The 24966-nt window shown below is 45.4% G+C and overlaps 1 protein-coding gene across 8 annotated transcripts in view; it reads right to left on the bottom strand.

The window, feature by feature from the left end:
• The window catches only part of MECOM (MDS1 and EVI1 complex locus), a 315396-nt gene that overhangs the window by 95966 nt on the left and 194464 nt on the right, over positions 1–24966 (bottom strand). The window contains exon 1 of one of the 8 annotated variants that reach the window (XM_082767051.1): positions 22610–22726. The exons of the other annotated variants lie outside the window; for them this stretch is intronic. The gene's annotated coding sequence lies outside the window, so the exon portion shown is untranslated. Of the gene's footprint in view, positions 1–22609; positions 22727–24966 lie in introns of those variants that run through there. 8 annotated transcript variants of the gene reach the window in all.

Here is a 24966-nt window from a genome sequence, read left to right as displayed (position 1 = left end):
ACACTGGGAGGTTGAAGCTTAATCTAGAAAGGATGCAAATAGGGTAGGTAAGATAAAGCATTTTGAAGACTTCCAACTCCAGGAACAAAAGCACAGACTTGTGTTCTCATATTGTCCCATTTAAATACAGTTGCTTTCCCTTTATTTCTGACTCAGACATGAGTCCCCTTCTCAGTAAACTAACTCAGCAGAAGACAACTGGAAGACAAATTCCAGGAGCCATGCTAACGGGGACCATGGCATAGTATGAGAACAAGGAAACAGTTTAGGAGAGGAATGAAGGCCTCTCTTGTTTTAAAACGGAGCCTGCCTGTTGCAATGGCCCTTACACCATCACAAAGACAACACTAAATTTATTCCACTAATTGGTTAATGTCCTGCAATAAAAACTGGACTGCGTCTTTTCAGTTGAAGTCCTTCTGAGGTAAGGGATGACTGGAGGAAAGGAAGGGTGACATCATTTTTCCTTGTCATTTTTCTTTTCTCTCAGCTCATGAGGATATTACAAATTTCTTGACTCTTCAAGCTGACTCACAAGCAGGACAAAGTCATCTCAAAACAGAGGATAAATGCAGATATTTTAGATAAACTGATGTCTTGACCAGCATTGAATTTTGTTCATACAATTACAGATCCCTAAGGGACAAACCAGGAGCCCAAAGTTAGCACGTGTCCTGCTGGCTCACTTTACTGTTGGGAAAGCACGCTGAAATGAGAATCAAATGGAAATTACTGTACTCTGGCATAACAGTGTTCAAATGTGGAACAGTCATTTTGATTATCTGTTTTACACGTACACAAGAACGACTCTGCATGTAAATACAGAAGCAGAAGTGGAAAAGGTGGGGAGGACAATCTGACACTGGCTTGTGATAGAGGAATAAACCCAGACCTATTTGTGGTGGCAAGAGGAGAGGACCCGACTCTGACTTGCCCCAGCCTGATGGAAATTTTGTGAGAAAACCTCAGACCTCATCACCATCATTACCCTTCCCGGCCCAAGATTGAATCAACCTCAATTAACCTCAAACGGCACTGCAGCCAGTGCTGGAGCCTGATCTGAGTGGTGCCTGCTCAGCCCATCTCCTGTGCTGGCTCCGATGCCAGGGAATGAAATTTCAGCCGCATTTTGATGCTGAGGACATTGGTATGGGCGCTTGGGTGTGTGGTCCGGCCGGCGCGCGGGCTGCTCGCTTTCATCCACGCTGAACCTTTCACTTGACTTTTGACCTTTCACTTGGCACTGTCCTGTCATTTCCTTGGTTTCACAAATTTTAGCCTCTCACTTGACCTGTGAACTGCGACCTTTCACTTGACCCCTGATCTCATAAATTCTGGAAGCTCATACACGTAATCGCGGAACAAATAAACAAAGCGGCCGTGAGACGCTGCTGCTGAAGGAAGCCCAAGGGGCCAGGCCGCAGCAGCCCAGCCCCGGCTGCCCACCCCACCCCACGGACACGGCCCTTTTGTCCCGGCCAGGGCCAGCCTATGAGCACTACGGAGCATGTTATATCTGCCACGGCTGTGTATGAGTGCTGGTGAGCTGTGCTGAGGCAGTAGAAAGGTATGTGGGACACACAGCCTCCAACTTCACCGTGAAGGGAAAGCAGAACTCAACAGATCCTCACCAACAAATCAAGCGTGACTTCTAAAGAACTGGGAGGGTCTCATCAAATACAGTCACGCAAATGAGTAGTATCGCCGGTAGGCTCTGTATCCTCATCACGAGAGGAACCAAACGAACCTCCCCTGAGCCCTTTTCCCCCTCCTGGCCTGTTCTAACCCTGCAGGCTTCAGACACAAGCACCATCCAGCCTTCGGTGAGGCCTGACAGCACGCGATAAGGAAAGTCATGATATGGCAGCTGCTTGAGAAACTCCCAGCTGCAAACAGACTTCTCTTTACTGAATCTACAGCAGGGTTTGCATGGAGGGTAGCAGAAACAGTGGCAAAGAATACACTCAAAGGAAGTCAACAACTTTTTGCAAAGTAAATGAATTCCATTTTAGAAGCCACAGCAAAGGTGAACATCAGAGCAGTAGTTTTATGTGAGGTTAAGATATTCAGAGAAACTTCAAGCACATAGATATTCACACGTGAGTGACCTGAAAGCATGCAGATATTTTAATGGTCTAAGCGTTTGTTTTGTCTCGCACCCCCAATTCTGGTCAGCAATCTGCAGATGAAAAATGTAGACATTGTAGGCACACCTCCTAACAATTTGTTAGCCCAGAGCAAACCCCATACGATATGTTCTCTTCTTGGCAGAGGGATAGAGAGAGAAGAGAGAGACAAGGACACTCCAGCGACTGGTGCCTTGATTGCAAAGCAGCTTCTCCTTGGTATTGCAGAGACCTAAGAGAGAGCAAATGGCAAAAGCAGCTCATATGTAGAGTGTAATTGTACATGAGTAGGAAGCAAGGTGACAAGGGAGATAGACAGAAGCAATGCCAATCTGCCAATCCATCGCAGATGAGATCTCTCACAAAAAGGAGCTGGGGGACCACTGATTTACTCTGACACATAATGTAATGAACCAGTGCATGCTGTCGCTTGAATTCAGGGTGATTTTACATTTTGAAAGCAAACTATTTTAAATTCATGGAAAGGAAGACTATGCAGAGAAAGCACCTGGACAGAGAGAATGATAAAATATTTGTGTTCCTTCAGTCAGAGTAAAGGATTTCAAAGTTTAAAGTGACATTTTTAATGTCACGTGAAACAAAGGTCTCGTTGCACAAAAGCAGTGCTCCTCACTTACAGGTGATCAATTTTTGTGTGACTTTCTAATACCAAATCATTTTGCACAGTAATAAAGTATATAGGATGCATTTCTGGCAATGCAGTTTCTTCTTCATTAGCCTTGTTAGGGAAAGATGAAGGCTTTTCTTGGTTGTTCAGGAAACAGATTTTCAGATCTGGTGGGGCTTTTTCTTACCCACACAAAGCCTACAGTATAAGCCTATGCACACTTATGTCTGCAAATCTACACTAAAGACTATGCAATGATTGCATTTACTCCTGGTCTTATCTCATTATTTTTGTTTATCTTCCAGCTTGACGGGAAATGTCAAGATGAAATTATTGGAAGGAAAAAGCAAGTGGTGTCGGTTGAAGAAAGATTATTAATGGAGTCTTCTATGGGGCAATCTTCTTGCTGAGCTTGTTAAATACTTTCATTAGTGATTTTATCAAAGAAAGTAGGAGTGTGTAAACAAAAAGGGTAGAAATTGTTTGACATTTAGTAATACAAATAGCAAGGTATCTGTTATAAACCCGAAACCCGTCCTTCACCCTGTAGGATTGAGAAAGACTCACGTCGTGGTTGATTAGGGATGACTATGTGATATCAATGAGGCTCACCTTGATAAGGGCCAAAGTGTATCTAGGATGAATTAAGCCAAGGGATTGTTCACTGTATTACACAACATATTGCTGAGATCTCAGGGACACTATTTGCAATTGAGTCACCCACATTGAATAAAAAGCAGTAACAGGTTCACACGAGGGTTATTTGTATAGAGCATCTACGAGAGGGAACCGGAGGAGTCTGGATTGTTTAGTTTAAGAAAACAGAAGAACCTGGCAATTCTTACCCAGCTCTGCTTCCCACCAACCTCAGTGGGAATAAAGGCTGTTGGCTTCCTGACATTGCTGGAGGTTTTGTCCCTGAACACAATGGGAGCAGAATCAGATCTTGAAGAAGAAAAACAGAATTGGACCCAGAGGAGTCAGGGCTGGGAAAGCCCCAGCACGTTCTGATTTGAATTGAGCAGGGCTATAAAAGGCCAATAAAACGCATATTGAAATATGAGCCAAAAGAAGTGCTTATCACTGAATTGGGTGGTCAAGACAATTAACTGAGTTCAAGTGGTGGATATATATAATATCCAAGTAAGTAACTCTATTTTGTTCTCTTGTGACTAAACCTGTTTGCAAAAAAAGACTCTTGCCTACAGAAACTGGGTAATAAAGAGTCCAAACAACTTTTTTATTCTCCCACACTTCAGATTCAAAAGTTCTTTCAATAGGGTGTCAAAAGCCTGGGAATTCTTTTTCCTGCCCTTAATTTCAATGATCATCATAGCAGTGTTCCACTGTCTATATATTTATGAAGCAGAAAGTAAATTATTTTGTTCAGTGTGTCATTTTATCTCCAAGATAAATCTCAGGAGTTAACTTTTATGGAAACCAAGAGGAAGAGTCCAAGGAGGTCTGTGTAAAACCTGTAAGCACCTGAGCTCTGTTTGCCCTTTTAAAAAGTCTTGAATTTGCTCAAAATCCATTTCCATCCAAAACCAAATAAAGCACCATCGGCTGGTCCTCCCGTGCTCAGAGCAATTAGAATCTAATGACTATGATGGACATTTACATTCCTTTTTCTCTCAGTATTTAAAAGAACCTGGTCTTGTTGCATGAATGAGGACACACACCTCCCACAGCCTATGTAAATATCACATTCAGGTCCTCTGCAGCAGCATTTCAGGTAGAATTGACAGTTACAAGTTTTAGACAACGTGTATAAAGCCATAGTCTGAATGAGAACTGGGAAGCCAGACTAAGACCTAACGGGACTGTTATGTAGCAGACAGAAACCAGGAGATTTAGCTCACATCCCATGGATTTCTGTGGCTGTCCTGAGGAAGAAGGTGGACACTAATAGCATGGTTATCAACAGACAAAGGCATATGGCTTCCCGAGGCAGGAATGACAGCAGGAGCAGGCCAAAGGTCTGGGCACACAGGGAGCAGCCGAAACTCAGATAAAATATTCTTGGTTCAGTGTAAGCAGCACTAGCGGCCTCTGGAAACACTGGGCACCTCTTTCATAGAAAGCAGGAGCACAGAGTGATTCAGTTAGGGAATTTTAATTACTCAAGAATATTTACTAGGAGAAGCTGAGTAAACAGATGCCCTAAGGGTTTCTCTCATATCAGTATGCCGTGTTTAACTCCCCATCCCCTCTGAAGACAGCCCCAGCTCTACGCAGAGCCATCCTGGGCGTGCATGTGAGGACACAGCAAAGTCTCCATCACAGAGGCCAGCATGGATGCTGGGGGCAGGCACAGACACAGTCCCACTCATGATGTGTAGCACGAGTGGTCACTCATGCACTGCACATGGGATTTCAGGTCATCCCCACATGCTCTGAGCATCCCCAGGATGGCTGAAATCCCTGCTAGCTGGCTCTGCTCCCAGGGAACCCCCTTTCCCTAAAATTCACCAACAGAAAGTACAAATAAGTTAACGGAACTGCACCATTATTTTTCTGCAAAGCCCTGGACTATTTCAGCCACAGGTGTTGCACTAAATAAAGTAATAGAAAGTGTCTCCATTGTAACACTGGAAGCCCTGTTTCAAAAATCCCTCTGCTTTTTATTAATGGTTGGATTCCTTTCTATCAGCAGTCACAATTGCGTTTACCTTATTTTTCAGCAAAAATATTTTGATAAGAAAAGATCCACTAAAAATTACTACTGCTTTTTGGTCAGTTTGTACTTGAATAAGCTTTCAATCTTTTCACAGAAGGGGAGAACATAAACTTGTGATTCAGAAGAGAGAGGAAACCAGGGGTTACAAAGGTTGGGAGGCCAAGTAGTATGAAACAGACCCCCTCCGTCAAGCACAAAACTTGGCAGGATAACTAGAAACAGACCAACCCTAAATCCAAGGGTTCATGAGCAGTAACAAAATTAGCTGGAATAAAACTAATATTCTAGTGTTAAATTTCACCTCGACACAGAGCAGCAGTTATTAGGCAGAGACGGGTGAGAATGAGGAGAGATGTGTTTCATTTAAGAAATTTACGCCAGGCAGGAAAGCACACGGGGTTGTTTCCTTAAAAGCACTCGCGGATGCTCTGGGTGCGGGCTGGGCGCGTTTATCAGTCGTCTGCAGCGCCTGGCAAAGCGCAGCCCACCGAAATCCTGAAACGTTCGTTCCTGGGAAAAGAACCACAAATACATTGGAAAAAATGTTGAACAGGAAATGTTTGACCACTGTTACATCACAAGATATCAAAAGAATTTCGCATTGGCTACTTCCTTCGCTGGGGGAGGCAGGGTGTTCTCGGCTCCAAAATGAAGTGGCCCCAGAGGCCCTACCAAGACCCAAATAAAAAGCTGAGGTTTCAGCAATAGTAAACACACTTTCTGTTTTCCCTAATTAGCGAACCAAGAGCAAAATCTCAAGCAAGGCACACGGCGGGTATCAGTGCTGAGAGGGCAGATAACCGGCTGGCGATCTGTGAGCACTGCTCAGGAAATTCCCCCGGCCGATGAGCCGCGGGCTTCGTGAGCAGCATTTTGCGTGGCGGCGGCTGGCCAAAGCCCACGGTCAGGTTTCCGTGGGAGGCAGGAGGAGAGGCGAGGAGGGAGGCCAGGGGGAGGACACGGCTGCCCCTGGGCATGGCAGAAGCCTGTGGCAAACCTGTTGCTTTCTGGAGACGGAGCGGTGCGCGTCTGCCCCCCCCGGACACAAAGCACGACAAACTCCGGGCTGCTCGGAGCCTTGTCGCGGACTCGCCTCAGGCGAGCCACGTATGGTTTCTTTTTGAACAAGCTATCTTTTAACACTCGAAAGCGGGATGATTTCACAAAAAAGAGCGCGTCTCAGTTTTGCGAGCGGCGTCCCCCCTAGACTCTACCCAAACAAAGCTACTAATGTGTGGTCATTTTCTTGGCAGCGCGGCCGCGTGCTGATAACACCACTGCCTGCTCTTCTCCCAGGGGCTCGCGGCTGGAAGGCTGCTCCGTACCTCATCCCCCGATGCTTCTGATGCGGGTGATCCTCCGCCTGCACGGCGCCAACCACAACATGCTACCCACCGTGAGAGAGCAGGACACAGGCTGCTCTAGTCAGGAGTTATCGTCTATCATACTGATTGACGAAACCAAGAGTGAGCAGAAAAAATAAACACGAACAGAGGCTGCAGTGTATGGGGCAGTCAGCTGGGAGTTTTAGTATTTGGCCTTGGTGATCCTACTCTCATGGTAGGTTATCTTTTCCTTGTGCTATCATTTATCATAACTTTGAGGGCCAGAGGGAGAAACAAACCTACAATTTTTCTATTGGTTACATTCATTAAACTCGTCTTTTTTTAGCACCACTTCCTTTGCCCCTAATAACAATCCCACCCCCTCAATCTGTATTCCCCGAAGAACAGTGAAATCAAATCTAAGCACAGCCCTCCCCTTTTACTCCTATTACAGCAATAGACCATTGCAAGCAATTAACCTCTGTTATTCCGCCGGAGCCGGGACTCAGCCCCGCCGCAGCCCCCTTCACCCAGGCCCCCGACATTATTTGGGCGTCGACGCTGGCTTTGTCACTAGCATCTCCTTTGCACGTAAGGGCAGCTGACTCGTGCTGGCACAACCCACGCTCTGTATCGGCCCTGACAGCCACCATAAAGCACTCCCCGAAGTGTCAGTAACAAAGATGATTTGTATGTGGCTTGCATTCGTCCCCTCTTCTAATAGCTTTCTCATTCCAGCCCAGAAACACCGAGCAGAGAGCAGCTGCTTAAAGCTGATACAAGCATTTCTTCTCTCAGCAGGCCATTCTTGCATAACCATTTATTTTGCAGAGTTTTAAAGTGCCTGAAGGATTTAATTATGTACATAGACAACCCCTATAAACTCTATTCTAGGCTTTTTATTGACTTTTGTGCCGGGCAGCTCTTAGGCATTTCAATTAAGTGTTTTTATAAGAAAAGCGACAATATAGTAAAAGAAATATATTCTTTATAGATAGTTCCAAACAGTTTGTGCTGATTGAATAAAGTTTATTTAATCGACGAGGCTTTAGAGCATCTCATGCTACAGTTTGGAACAGACGTCCGTTCGGCCACGGCTCTGCCTAAACGGGCCTGCCAGGACCACTTAAGGACCCGGGGAAAGCGGCTTGGATCTGATTGCTTAATCCTAATAACGTGTTGTGAAACTTTAGGAGGCTACCTGGCACTGAGCGGCGTGGTCGGAGCTGAAGCGGCACGGAGCCGCGAGCCGGAGCGCGGCTGTGCCTCCGTGCGGGCCATCGGACGCGGCACGGGGAGGAGAAACGCTCCCAAACGCTCCAGAAAGGCCCACGCCGCCTCTCTCTGCTTTCTGAACTATTTACAAGGCTTATGCAAACCTGCCTTCATTACGGTGGAGGATATTTCGGTCACAGCAGGTGGCCAACAGGAGAGCAGGCCTGTTTGCGAAATATGTAATACTTTTTTCATATACTTTAACCAGAAATGTGCACCTCTACAGCTCTCCTAACTGCTCTAATTTCCCTTTCTCCTCTTAATCTGCTCTGCAAGCCATGAGCATGCATTAAAATCTACCTAAAACATTTCACCCAGAGGCAATGTAATTCCGAAACAAGCAACCAACATTTCACAGCTCTGGAGTAATAGATTAATTTGAACCTAATGTTGCCGTCGTTTACTGCTCCAAATGTTCTGGTGTAGACATAGCCCCGGGGCACAGCGCCGTGGCATGCGCGGCTCCTGGAACCAGAGCTGCAGTTGGCTTCACATCTGTGCATCACATTTGCCATGTGCCTCATTATCCTGCGCCCCACTGTGCCTACCTGTCCCAATCAGCTTCCCAGCCACAGGCTATCCAATTTTTTCCCCCAACTAAGAATCTTTGTTCTCCTTCTCACTTACTAAATTTTGGCGAGACCTCTGCACCCCAGCAGTGGGGATTCTGCGCATGTGAACCTCCGAGGTTCTCTGGGTTCTTAATTCTCCATTAGGAACAGGAAAATTACAACATTAAGTCTCCGACATGTCACTGCATAAATTGTGCCGTTTGCAGAATCTAATATAAAGTCTGTGACTAAGCACATAAGCATGTAATAAAGAACTGGGTTGTTTGTTTTGACTTTAACAAGTTCGGTCTGCATCAATTATCTGTAAGTAAAGAAAGAGTAATTTCCAATTCCAGATAAAAACCCTTGTCACAGAAAGAAAAGATTATTACATCCAAAATCAAAACCAACTGTTCCCAAAAGTTTAAAGAGCCAGCCTTTTAAAATTCATCGATACAAGAACAAAAATATATATATATTTGTGTGTTCGTATGAAAATAAAATCAACTTTTAACAGCAAAATGTGCCTTTTTAAACATTTAAAGCTCCACATTTAATTCTCTAGTTATAGCAACATGTGCAAAAAAGGCACAGCGACTTTATCTAAAGCCGCACTGGACTAAAGAAGAGAAAGTAAAACACACCCCAGGCAGAAGCAGGGAATTATCTCAAACCCCCATATCAGTGTCTGAAACCCAGCAGCTCATCCCTGCGCTGAGAGCTGACATTGCTTTTGCTCCAGCGTATGAAGCACTTAAATTCACTTTTTTACCCTCTGGACTTAGTCCAGCTAGGAGAAATTAGAAATACTTTTGGTCTAACAGCACAATGTTCATCCTCTTCAGAGGGTGCAGAGGGAACGGGAGCCTAATGTGCATTATGCTCCGCTTCCTTCCAGCAGCGTGAAGAGGCCTCCATGTGGGTAAAAACCACATTTCTACCTACTTACACCCCCTTCACGCTGGAAGGGGACCTGACACGACTAAAAGCCCTACATCCAAGTACTATTAAATAGAATAAACACTTGTGGCATGACTGCATTTCTCTTCCTCTGTGATCCCGAACTTCTCGCTGCAAACTTCTCCTCGCATCGTTTTTAACAGCAAGGTTCAGCCGCCCTTGCCCAATAGCTGTCAGTTCTGCCACTGGTCTTACCTGCTGCAGTTCATGAACTATATTAGATTTCTACACGTAATTCCAACACATGCACACACTCCTAGCATGTTTCATTACATGCTTGAATTAATTTATTCTATATGGAATTTGTTACCTTTACAATAAAAAAAAAAAAAAAAAAAAAAAAAAAAAAAGAAAAGTAACTGTTCATTATTGAGAGCAGACAGATGGAACATGTTCAATTTAAGACATCAATAAGAAGGGGGGGGGGAAATCTTATAATCTGTGTGGCACAACCTATTCCATCTGGTACTTCCAACTTGTCTGCCAAGACTTTTTTCCTATATAAAAGTGAACATTTCTCTTTAGAGCAAACGGAACATTCTTGAGCATTAAGACTCTATATCTGATTTATGGGTAACAAGCAACAACACACACTTAACATACAATATTTTGAAAGCGTAATCTGTTTCATAAGGTAAAGGTTCTGGGCTTGACCTAGGAGAAAACAAGACAAAACAAAACAAAAAACATTAAAAACCACAAACTCCAGGAAATTGTGTTTATCTGAAAATGTTATCTAGGCAGTCAGAACAGAAGCTGCAGCTTTTGCTTTAATGAACCATGAAAGTGATTCAGCAAACTGTTTTGGTCTCTTAAAAACAAATATTAAGCAACATCAATACTAAATTATAAAACAAAAAATGTTAGCAATCTCTCAACAGGAAGAAAGAACTTTTTAGCACATGCCCACTGACATCCAGCATCCAGGAGATAATGCCAAAATCAATTTTAACTGTTCGATTAAAGGCTATTCAATTAACTGCAATTTATTCCCAATGACTGTTAAGGGAATGGAGTTAAAGGAATATTTATTTATCTATTTATTTATTTTTGTATTTCCAAGAGAAATCAAATAGTTGTGTGTTTGTTTGTTTGTTTTCTGGTGACTTTATTGACGGAGCACTAAATGCACGTTTGCCATAGACTCGATTTCCACTCTTGAAGCGTGTCCCCTAATTCCTGCGGTGCTCTGCGTTACGCTTCCTCCTTACATGAAAGCCATTGCATCACTCCTGTTTACCAGCATGCTGGCCCTTGGCCCCAGCCATAACACTGGGCCACAAACACCCAATTCTGGCTACCTGCCTAAAAAGTTGTTTCAAAGAAAGTTGTTTTAAACCAGAAATGAGGAGGAATTCCATCACCCACCAAAAACTGAGGAGGAATGCAATCATCCACCGAACCCTGGTAGGCACCGAGGAACACATTAATTTGTTATAATGATGTACTAGGTTCATGTTTTTCTTTTAAGTCTTAGGAGTGATTAGGTGGATTCCGCTCCACAGCCCCAGGAACAGACGGTCCCGCAGGAGGACTGGTGGGTCTCCTGTGGTTGGGAAGGTAAAATAGTGAGTGTCTGCTGGGCATGTCCGATCTCTGCCTATCACCCACTGCATCTCTAGTACAGAAAGGAAAATATCATAGTTTTATGGGATTTAGTTGTAAGTGTGCAATATTTACTTTCTCCGCATGCCACTGCTTATTTGTGTCCTTAACAGAGAAGTCTTGTGCAGACCGCTTGGTCCCTGGGCCTGGGCCATGCAGGAAGGCCCCAGTGCAGTCAGGGGCAAAGCCAGCCCTAAATGCACAGCACCAGAAGGGCTGTGGTGACTGCTGCGGGGTCGGGGAGGGTCTGCACACACACACAGAAGCTCAGCCCATGGGGGCTGAGTGGGGTTTGGCCAGGGATCTGCTGGGGCAGGGTGCCTGGGGAAGCACTGAGCCCTCCTGGCCTGGGTTCCTCACCTTGCACCTCCCAGCTGCACGGGAGGAGGTGAGAAGGCTAAAGGACTATAACTATCTAAACATGACGATGTTTGGATAGTTATATATTCATATATTTAATATATCTCCACATATTTGTTATGTATGTATTACGGTCACTGCTGTTAATGTTATTTTGGTAACACTCTTGCTTCCCCCTCCCAACTTTCTCTCAGAGCTGACCCTCAGGATGAAAGCACTGCGGGGCCTTTCCCCATCCCGCGCTGAGGTGACGGCGGTCAGGAAGCCCGGGAAGCCATCTGCTCCCCCGTCCTTGCCGCCGGCCCCGTGGCCTGCCAGCGAGGGGAGGAGGGGGCCGGGTGCCCCGCAGCCCCCTCCCCTGGGTCAGGGCACGCCGGGAGGGGAAATCAGCTACAGAGCAGACAATTTTCAGCTTGACTGGTTTTACTTTCTCTACCAGGCCTCACGAAAACAAACTGACAAAACAAAGGACACAAAATTAATGACCCATGAGTTCTGTCAATTGACTCTTAGTAACAGTGGCTAGTTCACCTTAATTTTTTTTCTTTTTTTTTTTTTTTTTTTTTTCACTTTGAGCAAGTAGCCGTGGGCTGCGGTTAAGGTTCATTTAAAAATTCTTCAAAGGCATCGCTTGGTTTTCATTAATTTGTTAGCTGTAGTTTCTGCTGCTAACAAACAATGCAGAAGAGTTTATTCCAATTAAAAAAAAAAAAAAAAAAAAAGGAAAGAAAAAAACAAACACAAACCCTCTTAGCCACTGCACGTGCTTTTCCGGTAATGTCCATAAATAATGACATGTATACTGGGGGGAAGGACAAGCTACTCAGGGTTTCATCATCTCTTAAAAACAGTTTACCCTCTTGATTTCCTTTTCAAACACCATTATTTATAAGGCTGAACTTTCCCTTGACAGCTCAGTAGCAAGCTACATCACTACCAACATTTTATTATTAAGCAACCACATTCATTCCTGGGACATTTTTACCCGTGTTTTAGGCAGAGGTGAGTTTCAAGCCCTAACCAACACCACTTCCAAAGCACAAATACCAAGGGCTGTCTTGCAGGGTACTGTGTTTCCCAAGCCCCTTTCCAGCTCCCGACACCCGGTGAAAGCTGCTCGCCACCCCAGCTGCCAGCAGCCAAGTCCTTTCGCCCCGCATAGCTAAAGCGCTGCACCACTTTTTAAATATTTACCCCATTATATAAATGTCCATTGAAGGGCACTTACATAAATGATAAGCGCTTACAGCAAACACTTTTAGAGACCAGGATCTGTGGTATGCAGAGGAGATAAGGCCGTTTCCTGCAAATCCTTATTCACAGAATTAGTCCTTAATCAGGCAAATAGACTCCCTGATACCAATGGGATTTCTCATGTGAGCAAGGATAGCAGGATTGGGCTCTTAATGTGGCATTTTAAAAATTCAGCTCTGTTCCCACTGAAACCCATGAGACCTGATGTTGATTTTGGTGGGAGCAAAACCATCCCCGTGCATGTTTCCTATCCAGCAATGTTCATATTGTACAACCCAGCACCCACCCCTCTAAATATCCAGTATGAGCCTGCAGTTCCACATGTGTGTAAATCAGCCCCATTACTCATTACTGTTTAAAAAAAAAAAAAAAAGTTTTTTTTTTTTTTTAATTCCTCAGTGGCAATACATAGACAAAATTATTAACAGGACATTTATTCAACATAGCAAAGAGAATTCAATCAAGGAAAATAGAGTGTGAGGATGTTTCTTGCCATGGAAGGAAACCTCGTGAAAGAAAACACCACATTGAACATTATCACCAGGAAGCTGGGGTTTAGGTACCCAGTGTGCAAAAGCCCAAATGCCATGAGCCCTTTGGATTGCTGCCTGCAGTTCAGCCCTGCTCAGCTCTACAGCAACCTGGGGAGAGACACATGGATCCATTAATCCCATGCAGTAGGTCGGGATCCTGCAGGTGACAGCCAGCAGTGGAGTCCCCTGGCTGAGCATCGGCAGCCCTGGCTCTGTCCCCCACACTTCCAGTGACACTGGTGTGACAAAGGGATGTGAAAAGCAGGATTTCTAAAAGTCTCTTTCCAGACAGCCAAATTCGCTAACTGCCATCTGTAAACTTCCTAGAAAGTTGCAAAATATTACAGCGCTGCTCATTTTGTGCCACTTTTAGTGCTGCTTGTCAGTGTTTCCATTACGAGCCTCTTTAAAGGCTTTATAATGCAGCCACAAAAAGCCACTTCAGCCTGAAAGCTGGCGTGTGGCTTCCCAGCCTGGGAGCAAGCGACTTTGTCAAACCAAACAAAATGGGGTTTATCTGCCTCTCTGCGCTATCAAGCGAGAACCTGGGAGGCTGGAAAAATTAGCAGGAGCTTCCACCTGCACGGCTGTGCACACGCCTGTCCTCTTTTACACAGCCTTCACAGAGAAGCTATAAACTGTTAAAGAAATATTTTTTTTAAATTCAAATTACACGCACGCACATATGTGATCCCCCCGGCTATTTCGGATGAATCGGGGAAAATTTGCCAACGTTTCTCAGTTAGGGACTCAGCTGTTGGTGACAGTTACAGGGAAAAAAAAAAAAAAAAAAAGCTAGAAAACCTTTCAGAAGTCCTTTTTTACAGCCCAGCTGGTTCAGCCAAGTTCTGTGACTCACAGGGTGGTGGTAGCCAACACTGATCAGCTCAACAAATAAACAATAATGCCCGAGAGCTTCCTTACGTCTGCACATCCCAATGCACTTGAGAAAGGGGAGCATCCCTCAGCAGCCACAAGAAGACGAGGTCCCTTGGGGCTGCTCTGCCCTCTGCTCGGTAGGAAGAGAGGAGAGGCAGGAGCAGGACCCTGTGCCCAAGGCGCATTCCTTGGCATCTGCTGCTGGCAGGGCTCTGGGGTGTGTGAGCAAGGACGGTGAGAGGAAGGCAACCACCAGGAAGGAAAAGCCAGGCATGTCTTTGTTAAAAAAACACCCCCAGGTTCACAGAAAGTCAGACTTGAGAGCTGCCCTGGCAAGCTGCAGTCCCCATGTGCACCCGCTGCAGCCCCAGGCAGGCAGGGCTCAGCTTTGCATGGAGGTGGCCAGGGGAATTTTTTTCTTTCCGTATTTTTTTTTTTTTTTCCTTTTCCTGTTGGAAAGTCACCTGCTTGAGCCAGAGTTGTCAGTAAACCACACACCGTGAGACATCCGCAGGGCTAACAAATAGTTTCTTCCACAGCAAGACAGGTTTTTTATTAAACAGCGCTGAGCAGGAGCCGAGATGCTGTGTGTAGGAATGCAGAGGCCAAGAGCAGTAACATATAACAGAAAAACTGTGAAAGGAGACCAGGACATTACCACTACAGAGAACACTATTCTGACACTGGCCATTTAAAAATGGCTTTAGCAGAATACTTGCAATTAAAAGGGTTTTGCACGTCAAAGGCTGCACGCTAAGAAAGCACTGATGCATCTGCTACTTCTTCTCATCTGTCTACAGTACTCGTAGGATGAATGGACACACACAGCAGCCACCAAAATAACGTGATATTGGTTTAAATGATCACTGGATTAGGCCTTATGGTCTCCATTCAGCAGAGCATTTAAGCATATGTTTAAGGTTAAATACATACTTTTCATGCTTAACTCTACAGGGATAAGCTTAAGCATATGCATCAATTTAAGCAGATACTTAAGAGCTCCGCAAAATCAGGACGGACATGCCGAGACACATGTTAAATGTGCGGCGTTATTTAACTGTTGCCTCGTGCAAATTCTCCGGTGGCTACACCGAATTACGGCAAGTGCAGCGTCCTGCGGGCAGCCCCGACCGGGCTCGGTGCGTTCACCCCGTGGCAGCAGCAGGCAGGGGCAGGGGGCTGCTGCCCGAGCACCCGGCCGTGCTGGTGGCATGGGGCAGGTGCTCACCTTCCAATTTCCCTCTAAACTTTACATCACGCTGTTTTCAGTGATGCAAGAGGATGTAAAAACCAATCACCGATCGCGTTACTCAAGGACTTTTTTTTTCTTGTTGGTTTTTCTTTTGGTCTTTGTGTGTGTGTGTGTCTAAAGTACAAAATTCCTCATGGTGGAATTTGGTAAATTCCAAATAGTCAGCCTGGAGTATTTCTAGGCTTGCATGAAATAAAGTTTTTGGAGAATGCTGAGACTTATCTAGTTTCACCAGATTATTTTAGAACTCGAATCAAACCAATATAAATAATGGGTAGAGTTACTAACCTGCAGGGAATGTCATCACAAATTTCCTGGAGTTTTCCATGTAACTATAAGCATGACTGGTCTATTTACTGAAAGTAGTATATACTGTCTAATGTTCACTGAAAACTCGTGTAACTAATGCAATATGATAACCACTAGGGTGCTACTGTGACGTAAAGGATATATTACAATTTTATCCAATTCAAACAGGGAAAAAAATGTTTTTAATCGTCCTGCCCTCTAAACAAATACTTCCTCTGTTCCACTGAACTTGAAATTCAAGGTTACGTATAAGTCATCCCGCAATAAAAATAATGTTATGAAATAAACAGCACCACGCTGCAATATGATTTGAATCTTCAATTTTTGAAAATATTTATGTCAGGCGAGTACGCTGTGCACGCGGGGGTTGTTTATGGTTCTTGTAAGGCCGTAGCTGTGCATCGTGCAGTTACGTGCAGGAGCTCCGTGACAAGCACATAGATCCCAGCGCCAGGGCTGGATGCGGCAGGAGAGAGAGGTGCCGCGGGGGCGATGGGTCTTGCTTGGCCGAGAGCAGCCTGTGGCAGCGGGGGGGCTCCAGGGAGGGTGTCTCTGGAAAGACCCCTCCACTAATTGCCTTTTAATGGGGTCTCCCAACAGCAATGAGACACTTCTCTAGGTCCACTTGTAGCTCAGTTCACATCAGAGAACTCATTATTCAACTTCTCTTGTTGTAAAACACTTCTGCCAACCCATGGTCGCTCCAGTTTCTGCTCACCACTCTTCCCCAGCATGTGATACGATGCCCTGCTGCTGCTGAGGTCCAGCACCTCCCTTTCATTATGTTCTTTTGTGAGCCACCCCATACCAAAACACCTGCAAAGCCAACGCGTCCTCCAGTTGAATCTCTTTGTCATTCAGGATTGTGGGAGCCTGGGAGGACCCAAACCAGCAGGGAGGACTGCTGCTATCACCATGCTGAAAAACACACCCAGGGCAAGGGAGATGTTCGCTGTGGGCATGTCATCATCCACTTCTTACTTTCTACAAGTATGGAAGGGTTGGTGAAGAAAACCAGAAAAGTGACACAGTGAAGGGGCATCTTGGAGCAGATACATGACCTCTCAGTGTAGGTACACGACGGATGATCACCCTTCACCAGATGTCTTCCTAAATGCCCAGGAGAGCATCAAACAGCACAAAAATTACACGTATTCATTCACTGGGGCATAAAGGCAGCATCCTTCACCACCATTCTGCTGCTGGTGGCCACCAGCCACCAAAATCAACATCGTGCCAAACGACGCCTGGTTAATCGAGTGGCACTTGTGGACACATCTGACACTGAGCAACTGGCCCAAGGGGCTTCTGCTCGAGCAGGATTGTATTTCCCTGCTCCTGACTGCCTGGCAGGGTTTGTGGATGTACATCTGCAGCAACATCTCAGGCAGGGGGCAGCTTCAGGCTGCGAAGGGTCGGTCCAGGGCACGCTTTCTCCCGCAGCTCACAAAGAAACACGCCAAGCCAAAACCTGAAGATTTACTACCAGAAGCCCTCATCAGAATATACTATGTATCTCATAAAATAAACATGGTAATGAAAACCGTTTTTACCGTAGCCCTCAAACCTATGAGCATTAGCAGCTGCTTTCTGTAAAGCCAGTGTTGATATTAGGGGCAGATAGACATCAGCCTGGGAGATGCTGGGCTCGGCTCTTTCGGGGTTAACCCATCCCTAATGGAATTTGGCCAGGCTTTGTAACCCCGCGCAGATAATTGATGTGTACATACAAGTCAGAAGTTCTAAATAACTGGCTTTGAAACCCAAATCTGACTTTTAATGAGATGCCCCTTTCTCATAAACAAAATCAGACTGTCGTGTGCTTGCTTTAGAAATTGGGCTAATCTTTGACAGGCTGTTCTCATTTTCCAGTTACCCACTAGGGAACACGCACTGGCACTCTGGCAAATAATTCCTGGCTCTCCTCTTGGTTGCAAATAGTGTCATTGTTCTTGGTTAAATCTGTGAAAATTATCCCTCCGCTTCTCACTGCTGGCTGCCTGCTAGAGCATCCTGCGGGGCTCGGGGTCTGCCTTCTTTATCGGGCTCCACACGCTGCTTTAGCTGAAGGCTACAGGCAGGGCAGAGCACGGTGCCATTCGGGGGGCTGCAGACTATCTGCATCGACATACGGCGGCGAAAGCCCCACCAGAACCTGCTTTTTGAGCTCCCCTGTATCTGTGCGAACAGATTTGCCTGTGAAAATCGTGAAGGCAGCGGCTGGGTGAACCCACGGCCGCGGACAGGTCCTGGCAGGCTTTTTTGGCTATCTTTTCCCCGATTGTATCTGGCTGATTTGGAACAGGTGAAACATTTCACGCTGCAACGGGAGGCTGATGAGTGAGAGGACAAAACCAAAAGGTGCATAAGTGCATGATTGATTTAAACCAGCACAGGAAAAAGGGGAGGAGCTGCACAGTTTTGTTCTCGCCTCTGTTCAAACTTCTGCATCAGAGCAAACAGAGGTGGTGCTTTTCATCGTGACTTCACTTTCTTTTTCACAGCACACCTTTGCTCAGGACACAGACAATAGTATTTGGCACAGATATCTTTTAAATTTACCTTAAAAAGAGTCACGGCAGAATTGGTGAACTCTAAGGGCAGGAAAGGTCTTTGATTTTGTACAGTAGCCAGCAAGCTGAGCCTTCACTGCTGCCTGGGTAACATCTGGAGATGCTCTAAAATAGAGGCAGTGACCAGCAAAGGCAAAACTGAGGTCACCGGTGCTGGTACCTGGCTTCAGTGTGGTAAAATCAAGCACTGCTCTCTCCCATGTGGCATCCTAAAGCTCCAGGGACAAAGGAGCAATGCTAGCAATCTTGTATTAGTCACAGCTAAAATCAAATGATGTTTATGGATTGGCATAAGCTGCTTCTTGGTTCTGGACTCGTTGGAGATTTGTCCTGACTTCACCCGGTGCTCCTGAGCACCAGATTTGGTATTCAGGGAAATGTGAAACAGGAAAATGAAGAGAAAGCAAAAAGAAAGGGGGAAAATATCAATCCTGAATGCAAAGTGGAAAAGAAACTTTAGCCTGTTGGCTAAATATCCAAAGCAGCCATAGGTGTAAATTCATCCCTAGAATGCCAAAACTCATTCAGAATCTGTCTGAATATTTCTTACACCTGGTTAACTACTCGAAGCTGAAAGAAAAAGGCTGCTGGGAGTTGTAGTCACGGTTGGAAATCAATGGCATGGCATGCTCCCTAGTGCACCAGGGATGCCAGAGATAGACAAGTAGAACAAGGATGGAAAAAAAGCTTCAGTATGAAGAGTTCACAGGGTAGGGCATGTCTGTGCCATCCACCCACTGCCGCTTTCATTGTTTCCTATGATTATACTCTGTCATGTCTGCAGTGCCCAGCAAAGACACTCCTCTGAGCCATGCACCGGCATGGAAGCACTGGGGAAAATGTTTTCCAAATGCGGATGAGCAGCCCCTGGGGTGATCTCCTTCCCTGGAGGTACTACAGCCTTGGGCAGGCAAGGCCCTGAGTGACATTTCCCTGCCTGGGGGAGGTTTGCCCCAAAGGGGTCCCTTTCGTCTTGGCATCAGTGTGATGCCGTGACTGCAATGCAGGGTCTCTGGTGCTGGGAGCAGTGGTGTCCTTGGTCCTCAAAGTACTGGGTAATGCAAACGGGAATTCTGGGGACAGAGAAGCAGCTCTGTGCAAACTGAAATGACTGGGACATAAAAAGCTCAGTGTTTGATATTACCTTGCTGAGCATCCTGGGCAGTGAGCTATGCCCAAAGCGAGAATAGGAATGCTACCAAAGCCTTGGTGTCACACACGCTTATGCCAAAAAAAAAAAAAAAAAAAAAAGAAAAAAAGAAAAAAAAACACCTTAACTTGAAATGGTCTACATTAGACTATATGTTAATATATATGGGAAAAAATATTAAAATAGCAAATTGATTTAAAATAGAAATAAAAGACTCAATGTACTTTATATTCCTAGACACCCAGTGCTACAGGTCTCACCGCAGATAAACAGATTCACATAGACACACGTGCACACACATTTACATCATGGGGGTCCTGACCTGCCACACAATCTTATGTTTTTTTTTCAGTCCAAATGAATTAGAAGAATTAATTGAACAAATCACACTAAACTTAGTCACAGAAGTGCTCACAGCCTAGAGAGCTTCATAAATCTGATGAATGATGGGATGATGGCAAATACACCCTCATTACCATGCTAAACTCAGTTTGCTAAATAAATTAGTCATGTCGTCAATGTCGTCACCGCATTCCTGGGCCGCGGCGCAGCCGCCGTCACTCTCCCTTTCGCTGCCCCAATAATACCTGCCAGCTTCAAAGGGGCGCGGGGGAATTAATGACTCAATGTTTGCGGAGTGCCTTGAGATGCCCCAGATGAAAGGTGTTTTGTAATCCCCTCCCGGCTCGCCCGGCCCGTGTCGGCTAAGAAGAGCAAGGAGCCGGCGGTGCTGCAGCTGGAGGGGGTTTCTCGTGGCTTTGGCTCCTCGAGGTGACCACGCAGCTGGGGGTGAGGGATGACCCCGCACACACCAGCAGGAGCCGGGGTCAAACATTAACCGGGATGCAGGATGCTGTGCACCTGGGCTGGTCACTGCACCAAGTTTGCTCCCCTGACACACCTCAGGGTCTGGGAGACGCTCACGGGCTTGGTGGAGGACTCTGCAGATGAGATCCTCAATGGGACCGCAGATCTGGCCCATCCTGTCATCAAGCCCGACACTCATTTCTCCCCTCACTATTCAGATACACAATTTTCCCCCAAAAATGCAGAAGGTATCTTGGTTTTAGCACAAAACATACTAGATTTTTTCCCTTTTCTTTCTCTGCCGAGAGTTTTTTTTCCACTTCTGGACAGCAGAGAGACACGGGGCTGTAACATCTCCCATTGCTGAGTGTTTCCCCCCATAGCTGAGCACCCCGTTCCCTGCCAGCAGGGACAGGCAGCCCGTGCTCATGTCACGGTCCCGCACGTCGCCCCATCCCCAGTCATGTCCTCCAGAGGTCCTGCCAATGCCTCTGAGCAACGGCTGACAGCGATGCCCCGATTCTTCAAATGCTTTAAAGGAAGACTAATGGGAAAATAATTCAAAGCAGCTATTGGTATTAATCTTCCCCTTCTCGAGTAGCTGCCAAATTTCCAGCCAAATAGTTGGAGTTTCCTCTCTCAACAGTTTGAGAAAGGGGAAAAAAAATAAAAGTTTAATTATTTCTTAAGAAACTTTGAATAGAACAAGCTGGGACATCTTTGGCCCATGCTCTGTCAAAAATCCCAAGCAGTGTTCCAGGAAGCTGCTTTGTAGAAGCAAAAAACCAAGGAGCTGTCTCGGCTCGCCATGTGCATATCTCATTGGCTTCAGGGGAAGGTGCTCTGCTGCTGAACTTCTCTTCTAGGTGTAAATTGAACAAAACCATCCCTGAGGATGTACCTGTAAGCGCCGGGATTCACCTGTGCACTCCGCCACATTTGTATTCCTCGGTGTAATTTTCAGCCGTACATTTTAGAGGGGAAGGCATTACTCAGCCGGCTTTATTTTAATATGAATGAGGGTTACTGTAAGAGGGAACCTTGTTTTTACTATTGGCCCTGAAAACTACAAGCCAGCAGATGGCAGTTTAAACCACACTCAGTCAAAACAACATCATATTTTAGCCAGGGCCATTATTGTCATATAATTCCGACACATATATTTGAAGATTTGACTCTGAGGATGGCAACAAGACTGAGAAGTCTGGCAGGGAATATTGGCAGGACGATTCCCTCCTGTTGCAAGAAGTGTGCATGCGTGCAGGCTGCCTCCTCGGTAAGTCCTGCCAGGCTGCAGGGTTCTTGTTCTCCGACTGGCGTGAGCAGAGAGAGGCTGGGAGTGCCAGATGTGTGTGGTTTTATTTGAGTGTGCATGTGGGTGCAGGACAGTGCTGTCCATGTCTTCTCCATCTCATGCTACTTACTGCACCTCTGTACTTTTGGCTGGGCTGCCAGCATTATGCCTGGATGCGTATGGGATTGCGGGTGCCTAGTGAGCCAGTAGCGGGCTGTAGAGTGCTTTATCAATGTCCATGTTATATATTCTTTAGGGGAAAGAAGGTGTTATCCTATAAATGGGGTCTGCAGAAGGCCCTAAAAATGCCCGGACTTTTGTCTCATCTTCTTTTCCCTGGTACATCACCGAGTCTCCCTCAACCAAGAGGGCAGCTCTACCAGCACTCTGTGACAAGGCTGTCATCACCCGATTTGCCCAGTTCCCACTTTTTAACGACGGATAGAAAATAGGGAAAAAGGGGTTTAAAAGCCTGAGCCAGAGCATCCCGGTTTGCCCTCAGGTTTCGGTGGGCGCAGGAGGGAGCAGCCCGCAGCCTGCCAGCACATTCCTGGATGATAAACCTTTGATATGCCTTACACTTCAGTGCCCCGAAAATGCAACTTTCCACATTTATGAATACAAACAAGGCTATTATCTCTACCTTTCTAATATTTAACTAATCTAAACACTCAGGTAAAATGTTATCTGAAATGGTACTTCTATAAATGCATTAACTTTGTCTTCCTTTGACTTTTAAGATATCTTTCCTTACTAATACATCTGAAAAGGTTGTTTGGAAAGCCTTCGTAAAGTGGCAGAGCAAACAGATGAAGGGCGTTCTTTAGTAATTCTTTATTATTAGCTTTCCAATGATGCTATCTTCTTGTACTTTTCTTAACGAGAAAATAAATAGAATTTGTCTCACACACAGCTGTGTTTTTCTTTAGCTAAGGAATGCACAAAAGGAAATTTAAAAATCATGCATTATCAGTGAACAAGCTAGTTAAAGTAAATAGATTCCAGCCAACTTGCTTCTAAAAGATTAAAGGTTAATGATGGAACTTACCTTGCCCAACAGATTTATGAATAATCAAAGCCTAGGAAAGGTACGTCCAGTTTTCAGGCATTCCCTACCCAGCAAACGTGGAGAGTGGACACGCGTCCTCCCTCAGCCCAGCAGCCACCTTTTCTACCGCTTCGGTCAGCGCTGTTTACTGATTAATTGGCATTTCAAAAACGTTCATTGAAATACTTAATTGACCCCGGCTAAATCTTTTAAGCAATTCAGTGACTGATGGATGTTAGTTTAAGCAGATGGTGTGATCCCAAAGATCCTTATTGTCCCGAGGATTGTATCACAAAGCTCTGCGCTCAGGACCAGTGCAGGATGTTCGTCCCCTTCCAGTAGTTCTAACTTATTGGTGCTTTTATGCTAAATAAATATATCTGGATTTGCTAAGTAACCCATAAAACAATTACCTAGCTCTGAATTATGTCTGAGAAGCTCTAAGACAGCTGATCAGAAGTAGCATGAGCTTCCTCAAGTTAATTTGCAACCCTCCTCTGAGACAGACAGCACCCGATCTCCCCAAGCACCCCGGAGACCCACAGCTGTCAGCCCCACGAGACCAGGCACGAGCAAATCACGCCGGCTGCCTCGCCGTACCTGGCCCGTGCTAAGAGAGATAAAGCCCTTGTGCTATTTGCCTGCCCTTTATTCCTTTCGTTTCTCCTTGTACAAACCTACATTTTTTTAAAAAGTTTTGATCTACACTCATCTCCCGCTGGAACATCAGCCACCTTTGGGACGCGTATTTTTAATCCCTCAACAGCTCAGATGAGTCTGCACACGTTGGTGTGGAGACATTGCCAGCATTATTTATATTGTTTATTTATGAAATCTATTTTAATTCCTGTTTCTCTGTTTAGAAGCCTAGAGCCATTGAAGGCTTAATGCCTCGGTATGCCATTCATGGTCAAATGAATATTTTAACTCCACTCTTTAATGATCATTATAGATTTTTAAAGCCTGGCCCATATATCCTGGCTCTCCCTTTGAATGTATATTTTAATGACATTAGGGAGAGCTGTAAGCAGAGTGAAGGTGGACTCGAGTCCTTCATGAAAAAACCTAATGTGTGACCTAATTGTGCCATCAGGTCAGGGAAGCATTTTCCCCTATTGGAAGTTCAACTCACCTGAATCTTCAATATCTCTCTCTGTCCCCTCCTCTGCTCCCTACCCAGATAAAAACAAGACTATTTCTACCTCTCCACCCTTCCGCCCCGATGAGAAAGTAAATAACATGATACAAGACATCAATTCCTTTTAACACAGAACTACGTGACTCACTCGTTTATCTCTGCACTAAAACCACACAATGCCATAAAACCTCTCTGAAAACATCTCAAAGACCTACTGAGGACCACCAGTATCCAAATTTTTGATTAAGTGAGGAGCTTGGGAAGGGAGGGAGGTGAGAACCTGAGGATGTAGCATGCATGGGGGCAGGCTGGGCTGTTTGATAGCAGGATCTTAGCTAACTGGTAAATGCCAAAGAATTTCTACTCTTAACTGCACATTCCCCTATCAGGGCCATGGGAAGAAAAATCCATTAGGGTCTTCATTTTCTGCTACATGGGTAGTGCTACTGAAACACTGTTGGTAAATATAGTAGCATCATGATGTATACACTATTTAAAAAATGCTTGTATTTAATTGCAGATGCAAGTGCCTTCCACAGATTATATCACCCTAGGATACAACCCGAGCCCTGCCTGTCACACCAGCTGGGCTCTGAGGTCCCACAGTGTGGGAGAACACCAAATCACTTCTGTCACACAACATTGCTCCACTGCAATTTGCCCTCCAGCCACTCCAAAGCCTTGTCCTTGTATAAACCGCGGTGGTGTCGGTGTGCAGGAGCCATGGAAAAACTTTCAGCAGTGTACCACTGGGGGTTTGATTGCTGCAGCTCAGGGAGCAAAACCCTCGAGAGGCCACCGGATCTCACCTGGATTCACACGCAAACCCACCTGGCTTTGATTTGAAACTATAAATCAGGGCAGGTTTTACTGGAAACCGAGCCTAGGTTTGTGTAAAAAGCTTGCAAACCTCAACCTAGCTTTCAACAGGCAGCATTTTCCATCTGACTTTGGGTTTCCTGACAAATATTTTGTGGGGCTCTGGTTCGTGATTCCTTTTTTTTTTTGTTGTTGCTGGCCTTCTGTGCTGTGGGGTTGTGTGTCATGCTTAGACCAAGTAGAAACTTTAGGATACTTTCTGTTTCTTTCCAACGTCATTGAAAGCAGCTTCTTTTAATGCCAGATTGTGCCATGCCCATCCCTGTCGAGAGAAGCTATGCAGAAAACTGCCCTAAAAGCTTCCAAAAAGGTGACTGCAAAATAGATGGCTGTGGAGAGA

This window comes from Aythya marila, assembly GCF_965140915.1.
Source record: "Aythya marila genome assembly, chromosome: 9".
Lineage (NCBI taxonomy): Eukaryota > Metazoa > Chordata > Aves > Anseriformes > Anatidae > Aythya > Aythya marila.
Note: the sequence above shows the minus strand (reverse complement) of the source record. Positions and strands in the feature narration are given on the sequence as shown.